Raw genomic sequence first — 11,926 nt, forward strand, 5'->3', positions numbered from 1 at the left:
CCCAAGGTTTCCAGATGGAGGAGCAAAGATCGTCTCTTGTGGGTGATTGAAACTGCATGTTATAGGCCAAGCTCGCCGAGTACTGACCTGAGCTGCCCATTGTCCATCTGATCGTGTCGTTGATACCTGCTGTTAGAGTCACATCTTGTACCGCCAGCAGCCGCCAAAGAGAGAGGAATTCTGTGACGATCACCGTCCTGTCACCATGTCTGAGATCCTTTACCCAAGTGTGATCCGTGAGAGCGGCAGCCACATACCTATTTTTTCGGCGGGAGTGCGCAAACAGAGCCGGAAAGACTTGCTTGAGCGGCCCGACCTCCAGCCAGTGGTTTTGCAAGAATGAAGCTGCCGCGCCATCGCCGATTGTGACTCTAGTTGCTTCGTTGAACAGCTTGTGGTCTTTCTCGTTGCACGACACTGGGGTGCCCAACCACGGACGGCGAGATTGCTGCCAAGCGAGCCATAACCACCTGAGCCGGAGTGCACGGCTAAATTTCAGCAGATTCAGGATGCCCAAGCCTCTGTGTTGCACCGGCGAGCACACTTGAGACCAATTCACTTTGCACTTTCCCCCGGTTAGCTCCTCATCGCCCGCCCATAGGAAACGCCGACGGACCTTGTCTACATCTTTGAAAAACTTGACTGGCGCCCTAAGAACGGAGATCACATACATTGGCAAGGCAGACAGGACACTTCTGACAAAAACCCACCGTCTGGCAGTGGATAGCAGGCGGCCTTTCCATCCAACAAGGCGTGCGCGAACCCGATCTAGGATGAACTGCAGGTGAACTATATGCATCCTGGAGATGGTGATCGGAAGACCTAGGTACGTCATGGGGAAACCTACAATTCTACCCGTAAAGCTATGTAGCACATTTTGCAGGTCGATGTCATCGCAGCATATTGGGGCGATGGAGGATTTTTCAGGGTTTATTCTAAGCCCCGTCGCATCTTCGAAGAGTGTCATGATGCTCATGAGGTTGTCAAACTCCTGTCTACTAGGGTTCGCAAAGAGGATCGTGTCGTCGGCGTATAAGCTGACTCTTGCGATGATTCTACGGTCTGGAAGGGGGGCGAGGATGCCTTGCTCAGTTGCTGCTAGGAGAAGATGACGGAGTGGGTCGATAGCTAAAATGAACAGTAGCTGCGATAGAGGATCGCCCTATCGAAGACCACACACATGCTCGATCGTCCCTCCGGGCACTCCATCGAGGATGCATGACAACGAGGCCGAAGACAGAAGAAGTGCTATCCAATCGCGCCATCGCGCGCTAAAACCTAGCCGTTGGAGAAGTTCAAGGAGATAATCCCAAGCTACGGAATCGAAGGCCCTAGCTATGTCAATCTTGATCAGTAGCACTGGCTTTTTGTTTCGATGCAGTGATCGGACACAGTTTTGCACGTACATGAAGGAGTTTTGAATGCATTTCTTCCTCTGAAACACGCTTTGCGCTGGCGAGATAACATCGTGTAGAACCCCGGCTAGACGGAGAGATAACACTTTTGCCAGCAGCTTTCCGATGGAATGAATCAAACTTATCGGGTTGTAGTGGCCAATCTCCGAGGCCCCATTCTTCTTTGGCAATAGTGCGATCATTGCCGTATTGATTAATTTTGCATTCATGCTCCCCAGGTGGTAGAATTTCTCCAAAACCCTCATGACATCTTCTTTGATGATCAGCCAGCATGATCTGAAAAACCCTCCCGAAAACCCATCCGGGCCTGGCGCCTTCTCGACTGGCGAGGCCTTGATGGCCTTCCAAACCTCACCCTCATTGAATGGCAGATCCAACATGTCCCCTTGAACCTGTGGTAGATTGAGCATTTCAAAGTTGATGGTGCTGGCCCGATTGATTCTGTTCCCCAGCAGCCCGAAGAAGTGTTCGTGAATGAGCTGTGATTTTTCCTGGTGTTCGGAGGCGATGCGATTCCCCTGGTGCAGGGTGTGAATGTAGTTTTTCTGTTTTCTGGAGATCATCCTGGCATGGAAGAGCTTTGTGTTCACGTCACTAGCGTGCAGCCATGGTATGCGAGAGGCTTGACGCTTCCTTGCCCTCTCAATGGCCGTGAAACCAAGGATTCTCTGCTTTAACAGCTTGCGAAGACTGAATTCCTGGGGGGTGAGCGGTCTTCTTTCTTGGGCCTCATCCAGCCTCAGAACCACCTCTGAAGCCATATGCAGTTTCAGTCGTGCACCACTGAAGAGGGTCTTGCTCCACACCTTGAGATCCCCTGCTACACCACTACTAGGGAAAACCCTATACACAGAACTTTAGCAGTAGCGTGGGTCAGAAAAGCACGCTGGTGCTAATTAGCAGTAGCGCGCCAGAGGAAACCGCGCTGCAGATAAAGATCTAGCAGTAGCACGTCTTGCTGAACACACGTTACTACTAAAATTCCCACGGCTTAGCCCATAGGCTACATATAGTACTAGCGATCTATGACGAACCGCGCTACCGCTACGTTGTTTGTAGCAGCATGTTTTAATATAAACTCGTTGTAGCTAAGGGAAAGAAGAGAATGAAAAGGTAATTGAAAATGAAAGAAATAGAATAAGATGAAAGGAAACAAATAAAATGTGAAGAAAACTAAATGGAAAAGGGAAAGAAGAGAAAGGAGTAGCAGTAGCGTGTATCAGAGAACGCGTTGTAGCTAAGATAGCAGTAGCGCTTTTCCCGGAACGCGCTACTGCTACTTCTGACTTAACCATGAGGCTCGTCCTTCCCCACGCCACTTTCCCCCAAATCCAACTCTCTCCACTCTCGCCGCCGCCGTCGCCCGTCGGCCGCCGCGCGCTCTCCGCACCCTCTACGCCGCCCCGACCCCCGACCTCAACGCCACCCCCGCCCCCGACCTCAACGCCGCCCCGGACGCCGCTCCGACCCTAGATTCAACGCCGCCCCCACCCCCGACCTCAACGCCGCCCCGGACGCCGCCCCGACCTCGACGCCGCCCTGCCCCTCCCTCGTCGCAGTCACCCGAGGTGAGCACGCCCGCTCCTCCCTCTCCCCTACCTCTGCCTAGGGTTTCTTTATATTTTAGTTGCATATTAAGTTTATTTTTATTTATAGTAAGTTTATTTTAGTTGCATATTAAGAACTAGGTACTAATTAGGTAGTAGAATGTTTTTATTTATATTAAGTTTATTTTTAGTAAGAACTAGTTGAATTAATAGAACTAGTTAGTATGAACTTGTTTATATTTTTTTAGTTAAAGCAATTTTTCCCGCCTCGACGTGGACGATGCCTATCCCGCATCCTCGTCATCGAGTCGGCGGAGGACGACACCTGCTTGACCAGATCGGCCATGTCCGGGACTGGGCTCCGCCGGGGTCGTACTGGGAGGCGCTACCTACCGGGGGGCGCAGGTTGGTGAGGAGCCAGCCTGTCGTTGACCCGAACCTTCTTTGGTGGCGGTCGCGTGGGCCAGTGACGATCGAGAGGCTCGAGGACTCCACGGAGGTGGTGTGTCACCGTGTCAGTGAGGAGGACGCGCACGTCCGTCGCTACTTGTTTGCGTTGGAGCACAGGCCGTTCTCCAATACCTGGCAGGTTCTCCGGGGATCTCACTGGAGCTATGATCCCGTGATGGTTCCTTCTCTGTGGGTGTCCACCGCCCGCGCCGATACCCGTTGTGTGCTAGGGTTTTAGTTGTATTAGTGATGTTATATGTATGACACTATTCGTGATGTATTAGTGATAATATTCGACGATGTACGGACGTATTAGATGATTTACTTTTGTTTATTGAATGCATGCTAATTTGAGTCCTATAAGATATTTTGAAATGTATATCTTGTGTTGCTCAATATCCAAGTGGCCCGTCACGTTTGCAGGTTACACCTCCGAGTGGCCTATGTTTTGCCGGAGTGTTGATTCATTTCCGTTCCAGCAAATTTCAGGCGCTCGATATGTCCTATTTTAGCAAAGGTCATGCCGGATTTTTCCGTGAATTTTGGCATGACTTGTGCCAGAATATGTGGGAAATATCGAGTGCCCCGGATTTGTGTATTGAGTATCTTGGTAGTTGTCTTCGATCGATTTTCAATTAATGTTTTAACTATGAACATAGGAAATGTCTGACGACGAAAAGGATTTCGGTATTTGCAAATACTGCGAAGACGAGCGCGGCCTGTGCGACGGAATCTTCCTAGATGATGATAGGCGCTTCAGCATCAAGCTGGATGAGAACTTCGAAGTGGATACAGTAAGTCACAGCGACAAGTCTTTTTTCGTAATTAAGCATGACATCTGCTTCATTTGCTTCCACTTATATTTTTTTTACTATTCTACTAGCGTATCCCCTGCCATGCAAGATTTTTTGTATTGGACAAGATAGGTTTCAGTCATAGTATGGAGGAAAAGAAAGATTACTTGAAGACCAAGCATGGTTATATTTTCCATGCAAAATTGTACAATTCAGATGACTACACCTATTTTGGATGCAAAACATGGCGAGCACTATGCAAGACTTATGCATTTGAGCCTGATATGGTTATCACCTTTGATATTCATCCGGAAGATGATATTGAAGGTAATACCGACATCTGGGTCGATGTGCAGACGCCTCCAGTTATACCATTATGTAAGTTTCTCAACCATATTTATGTCTTTGATCGATATTGTTTATTCAAAAATAGTTGACAACTAATTTGTATTGTCAGCTTATTTCGGTGCAAGCAAACATGTCCAGCGCTTGGTAGACAGGACCGTATACTGTCCTGGGGCTGAACTCAACTGCGAGGAGCTCAGTCATTATGTTTCATGGCTTGAGGATCTTGATACTGTCAAGACAAATTTTCTTCCTACATTTACAAATGTTAGTACTGAAAATGTGCGACCAATAGTGTTCGTAATGAACTACGGTCACATCTATTTAGGAAGGATGGTAAGATTTTTACTATTTGTCATCAGTGCATCTTTTCCATACATTATTTTTGAAAGTAAACTTCATTGCTAAGTATGTTAACATACGATGTTCTTTAACAGGGACTCCCGATGAATGTTTTGCCTTATGGGATCCAGACTAAAGGTACCATGAGTATTATCAGCTTACGGCCAAGATATTCTACAGATTACTTTAGTGCATTCAAGATTAGCGACGGATGCTTAATAGTGCAAGACTGGACCAAATATGTGATGGGGGAGCGCAGAGAAGTACTAGGGGGCAGCAAACAGATGTGCTACCCACGATTAGGAGACAGGTTCATCTGCATGCTCCAGCTTGATCAAGGAGGAGAGCTATACATGTTTTATGTTATTTTACCTAAGAGAGAGCAGCAGAAGTGATTAGCTAGCTAGAAATGAGTTTCAGGATGATGATGTGCTACACTATATTACTATGATGATAAAACAGCTAGTGTTGGTGGTAATGACTATGATGATTATTATTAGCTAGTGTTAGTGGTGATTAAATAAATACTGTTTTTTTAGACAGAAATAAATACTGTTGGTGGTAATGACTATGAGGATGATTAAATAGCTTGTGCTGGCGGATTAGATTCAAGTGGAGGCAACATGTGGTGCACATCGAAAGTACTACTAGTCCAAACTAGATCAAGTTTGGATTAGTAGTATACTTTTGACATGCACCACATATTGCCTCCACTTGAACGTAATCCACCTTCATTTGAAACACTGTTATGGACATAATGATGTAAACCTCATAACTGGTATTGTATCAATATTTGTGCGATGGCGCATAAATACACTAGAAATGAAAAAAAAGGTACTAGTAGCGATGGACAGAAAACACGCTGCAAGTAGTTACCTTAGCAGCAGCGTGGTACCGAACAAACGCTGCAGCTATTCGTCCTAGCAGTAGCGCGGGCATGCACGCGCTGCTGCTAAGCAATAGATGTAGCGCCTTATTAGTAGCGCGCCCTCCCGCGCTACTAGTGAGCACAAAACCTGCGCTGCTGCTAGGGTTTTCCCTAGTAGTGCAGGCTGCATTTTGATCTTGATACGCACATAGGGGCAGCTGTGATTTACTGGCCTTTGCCAGGCTCTCTGAACTGTTTCTTGAAATCTTGGAAATTTTGGCCAAAAATGCTCATATCTGAACTTACCTTTCCTCGGAGGGGCGGCTGGACAGGCCAGAACAAGGGGGCAATGGTCTGAAATGGAGGTTGAGGCAGCCATCAACAGATACTCCTGATGATCCATCTCCCAATCCATGTTACAGAAAAACTTGTCGATATTGCACATTGTAGGTCGAACACGCTCATTAGACCAAGTAAACTTTCTGTTCTTGCATTTGATTTTCCTGAGGCCAGCAAAATCGATTGCGTTTTGAAACTTCCCCAGCATGCGACTGTTAATTCTGATGTTGCTTTTGTCCCTAGCTTCATAGATGAGGTTGAAATCTCCGCATATGAGCCATGGTTGACCAGCTGGAGGAGCAGCAGCAGCCAACTCCTGAAAAAAATCATCTTTCAGTGCGTCGTCCACCGGGCCGTAAACATTGGTGAGCCAGAACCATCCCACTGAAAGCCGGGAAGACACTTTTGCTGTCAGGGAAAATTGGCCAACATCATGGGTTTGGATTTCCAGGGCCAACTTGTCCCAGAAGATAGCCACTCCTCCTCTTGATCCTACTGCTGGTAGAACCGCGCAACCTTCCAGGGTTGATCCACCAATCTCTCTGACCAGTTCCGGAGACCATTGTTCAATTTTTGTTTCCTGCAGACAGAGAATGCCTAGCTTGTTGGCCGAAACCACCTCGTTAATAGTCTTGCGTCTTGCGGGTGCGTTTAGGCCTCTAACATTCCATGACATGATCGTTGGGTTGTAGCTACTCATCAGGAAGCCAAGATTGCTCCGCAAACTGAAGAATTTTACTAAGAAACAGGTGGTACACAACCCAACTAGCAGGGGGGCGACGACATCCACCAATAGCCCCCAAAACATGTCGTCGTCTAACTAAACTAGCCGCTGGTCTAACACAGTACATCATCATCATTCCTAACTCAAACCAGCTTAAGGCTGGTCGCCTGCGGAGCCTAACTACTGAAGAAACTAACATGATCAACCATCGACCTCCTCGGCCACAGCGGCAGTGCCGGGCATGGCAGCGGCGACCCGTAGAGCGGCCTCGTCCAGGTACGTGAGCTTAGCGATGGCCAACCGTTGTCGGGTTGAAATAGTATGCAGGATCCGCACTCTGCACCGTTGCAAATCTGATGACCGTAGAACCAGATGTTGTTTTTTCACGAGAAATCATATTCCCATTTAAAAAGTTGCAAAAAACCTCTACATGATGCTAGTAATTTATTTGGTTTGTAGCCACACATACAGTTCAAGCTAACCGTTGTCAGATTGAAATACTATAGTATATATGAGCTCCCCGTGTCAAAAACCAAAACCGCAATAGCGCCTCCTCCCTCTCCAAGAAAGCAAATTAGGGTTCGTGCCTTTTGCCGGCGCCGGCGCAGGTCCGTCTCGTCTTCGGTGGCCCTAGGGCCATGGAGGCGCGGTGGATCCTGGCATGGGCCGGCGGGAGGGCTCCGTTTTTAGTCATTGTTTTCAATGTTGTTAGGGTTTGTGTCCTACTCAGGAAGGCGAGACGGCGGCGGCTCCCTGAATATGGAATAAAGGTCTCCCCGCCTAGCCTCCGTTCCAGCGGTGCGTCTAGCATCGTTGGTGGGCGTGTGGAGGTGTGTCTCCGGCACATCTATCTTTGGTGGATTTACTCGGATCTCATCGTTGTTCGTCTACTTTCGTGTGTCTTCGGTTTGGATCCTTCCGATCTACGTTATTTTTCATCGGCGGCGGTTGCTGTTCTGGGGTGCTGGTCCTATGGGGCCTTAGCACGACGACTTTTCGACTGTCTACTACAACAAGTTGTGCCCGGCTCCGGCGATGGAGGGACGATGATGGCGGCGCGCCTTCGGCTCGCTTCGGTGCTTATAGTCGTCGCTAGGTGGTCTACAAATCTGGATGTAATTTTTATTTCTGTTATTCGTTGTACTGCCATGATTGAAGATAAATAGATTGGAAGTTTTTTCTAAAAAAAATTACTATAGTATATGCAGGCTCTGCGCCGTTGCAAGTTCGATGACCGTAGAACCCTGGAGGCGACGTTGGCACAACGATCGGTCCCGGAGGAGGCACGTCACGTCTCCGGCTGGATCCGACGGACGCATTGCATGTACTCGATCCTACCCGGCATGTGTCAGACCACCGGTGCATGCGTGCGTGCGTGGCAGCGCATGCCCACGCCCACGCCTCGCTCGTGCCCCTCGGCTGCTCCGTTGCCTGCACCCATCCCGTGTGCCCAACGTCGACCGGGTTGGCCGCGTGCTTCCAAGCAAAACCCTTGGTGAAAACGTCAGCATTTGTTTACTGCTACTGCTGCGACTGGCCAAGTAGCCAACAAAGCGACTGTGCTTGGGCGTGAAGTTTCGTGAGTATAAAAATTGGGGCACGAATCTCAGCGAAGCGAAAGCTAGCTGTGCTTGCTTCCCGGAAAGAGGCCTCGCCGTCGTAGCCAGATGCCATTGGCTCCCCGGTTCTCTATACTCCAAGTGGCCGCCGCTGCTCACGAGGGCGGCTATGTACAGTAGTAGTAAATTATCAACGGCCAAATCGCAGTGCTACTAATTAAACCGTGCTGCACTGCACACAGAGACGACTCGACGACCCACAAATCCAAAGGTGCGTCTCCCCCAAGCCAAAGCGCATCCACGTACGGCCCTGCTCCCCACGCGAGGCCTGCCACGCCCGAGCTTAAACAACCGTCCTGCCTCCGTAAAGCGCAAGCTTCTTTCTGACGATCATACCATACGTGTTGGACGTAGGTACTGCGTAAGTACAAACGGGAATCTACGAAGGCGTCTCGTCAGTCATGAAGCGTGCACGGTGCACCAACACGAGCCATGATTCCCGTCCAGGGAAAGGAAAAGCTAGCCGAGGGAGCTAGTAGCTCATGCTCATTATTCCTGGTCGATAGCATGGAGACTGTTTTATTGTATGCCTAACTATGTGGGTATGCGTTGCCTTCTCATAGGCTGGCGAGAAAGGCTAACCCATGATTAGTGTCAGTAGTGTATCGAGGTTGCTTTAGCTTAACCCAGTGTTTAGATGCCGCCTAATATACGGTTAGATTCGAGCGCACATGATCGATAATTCCATCCAATCCAGGTACACCGAATGTGTTCCGTCGTATACACTGGTCTGCACTGCAACCCGGCATTCTCTAATGTGTGTCTGTGCGTGTGTGCTGGAAAAGGAGCAGCATCGCGGCCATGGCGAGCATGTAAAAAACGGGTCAATTAATTGGTGTGCAAGCAAAGAACGGAGCTGGGACTACTTCAACTTGTTTGCTACGCCGGCCGGCCGGTGCACGTGTGGCGGTTCAGATCGAGTAGCTAGAAGAGGCATGCATGCATGTGCATGTTAGCGCATGCGTCCTCGTCAGCCATGACACGAACGTATGCACTGGGGACTATTGTTTGCATCGGCTAACTCGCTGGACACAATGTGCTTATTATGGAACAAACAGCTCTTTTTTGTTCGGTTAATCATACAACGAAAAGTCAATGCCACGAGACTCGTGGGCCCGGCTAGGTATTTGGCCACTGTGTCAGCCCGACAACAAGTAACTTCTCTCTCTTTTTTTAACATAACAAGAAACTTCTCTGACGAGACGACTGACAACGAGAAACGAATTCTTTTCATGTTGATGTCTGGTGGTTGAATTGCTGAGGCACTGGGTCCACGCTCCATGGTGTCTGGTGTACAATTTCTTTCATGTTCATGTTGGGTGGTTGAGAGTTGAGACGCTGAATTCACGGTTTCGGGGAGAATTTTAAACGCGAAAATTCTAGAAGTGGCCTGCCGGCCGGGTAGACTCCCGTTCCTTCTTCCACCGGCTATCAGAAATCTGGGATCACCCATTCCCATTTGTTTTCCCTAGAAGGATCTTTATTGGCGACACTTGGATTCCCTTGAGTATTTCAATTTTGCGTGTTACTACAGGATCGGAAGAGATATACTTAACAATCAAGGTCAGTTTCCCTATACATAACAATCGTGTCACACTTTTTTTTTGTGCGAATCTACGTCGTGTCATACTTGTGTGACTGATACTTGTGCGAAAGGTTCTTATTCTTTTCTATACGTCTGGAGAGAATACATCTACGTTAAGGTTCCTTTCTGCCCGATTTAAGAATCTATATAACTTGGTCATGCATGACTCAGCCGAACCTGCATTTTTTTGTGTTCCTTCTGCTAGTCTCTTTTGTTGGAGACTAATCTAGCGACGGGCAATCGAGTAATCAGTGCAGTTGCCTACAACATAAAAAGAATAGCCAGTGCAGTTTTCGTGTCGAATAATCAGGTGAGTAAATTCAGTCAGCTGACCCGGGCAAGTCAAGCGTGACTGTACGCACAGTGCAATTATTTTTGTCACGTCAGGGCGCTATATTTGACTGGAGAAAATGGGCTGCCGCTTTCAGCGTCATTGATCTCTGACATATTTTACTCCTATCGAGTTAAGAAATCGTCCGTTCCATTTGACTTCTTGATCTGTTCCCCCTTGCAAGGCTCGTTTGTGTTTCGATTTACATAACCACAGTCTTACTAAGTGCACTAGATAAAACGTTAAAAGTGCTTCAAACACTGATACTAGTATTTTTTTTCTGTATCAGACAAGAGCAACGCGGGCCACGGAGGCTATGATGCCAACAAATCACAGCCACAAAACTCCACACAATGTCGACACTCTGCATTTGGCACATCAGAGGGGCACTTTTTCCTGTGGCGAGCGTGAATCTCCAATGATTTCTGATGAAAAGCGCCTGCGACATGAACAATGTAACAGTGAAAACAGAAGAGGAAAAAGGAACGCCACACCCAAGATCGATGCAGTGTGTTGAGCCCACCGGGCTTCGTTGCGGCCGAAAACGACGGCGGCGCGACTAGCAACAAAACACGTATCGAAAATATTACGGGAGCAGAACAATTGGTAGTACCACCACCAAGATTTTTTGTTCAAAAAGACTACCTGCCCAGCGAAAATGACAAAAAAGACTACCTTCAGATGAAATTGACAAAAGAGACCACCCCAGCCTTGGCGGCAGGCGCGCCAGCCGACGCGTGGCACCTGCCGCCACGCCGGCAGGCGGCAGCACCTGCCGCCACATGCCCAGCGGGCAGCAGCCGCGTAACAGGCAGCCAACGCGCAAGACGGAACGGGGGGATTGCATGTCCTGCTTGTCGCCTAGTGGCGTGGCGGCAACACTGTTTGCATGCTGTTTCGTTTAGTCTATGTTTTGTTTCGTCTGCGTTTTGTTTTGTCTGCATTTCGTTTCATCTGACAAATAATGTCACAATTCGTATACCCTGTTGTTGATTCCTTGACATGCAGCATACTGTTTTTATAAATAATAATTGTTTATTTACAAATAATAATACGAGCCTCCGTCACGGACCTCATCGTCGGCCTCCTCGCACCGGGCGATTCACCGGTGGACCTTTACCGTCGCGGGTCTCATCATCGGCCTCCTCGCGGCGGCCTCATCACCCTGCGGACCTGCTCTGCCGCGGGCCTCATTGTCGGCCTCCTCGCGTTGGCCTCATCGCCCGACAGACCTTCGCCACCGCAGGCCTCATCGTCGTCCTCCTCGCGCAGACATCATCGCCCGACGGACCTGCTCCGTCGCGAGCATCATATCAAAAACAGTGTGCTGCATGTCAAGGAATCAACAACAGGATATACGAATTTGTGGCATTATTTGTCAGACGAAACAAAACGCAGACAAAACAAAACGCAGACGAAACGAAACGTAGACTAAATGAAACGTAGCAGCATGCAAACGGTGCATGCAAACAGTGTTGCCGCCACGCCGCTAGGCGGCAAGCAGCACATGCAATCTTCCGTTCCGTCTTGGGCGCTGGCTGCCTGTTACACGGCTGCTGCCGCCTGG

The sequence above is a fragment of the Triticum aestivum genome, chromosome 2B (genome assembly GCF_018294505.1).
Source record: "Triticum aestivum cultivar Chinese Spring chromosome 2B, IWGSC CS RefSeq v2.1, whole genome shotgun sequence".
NCBI classification, from domain to species: Eukaryota; Viridiplantae; Streptophyta; class Magnoliopsida; order Poales; family Poaceae; genus Triticum; species Triticum aestivum.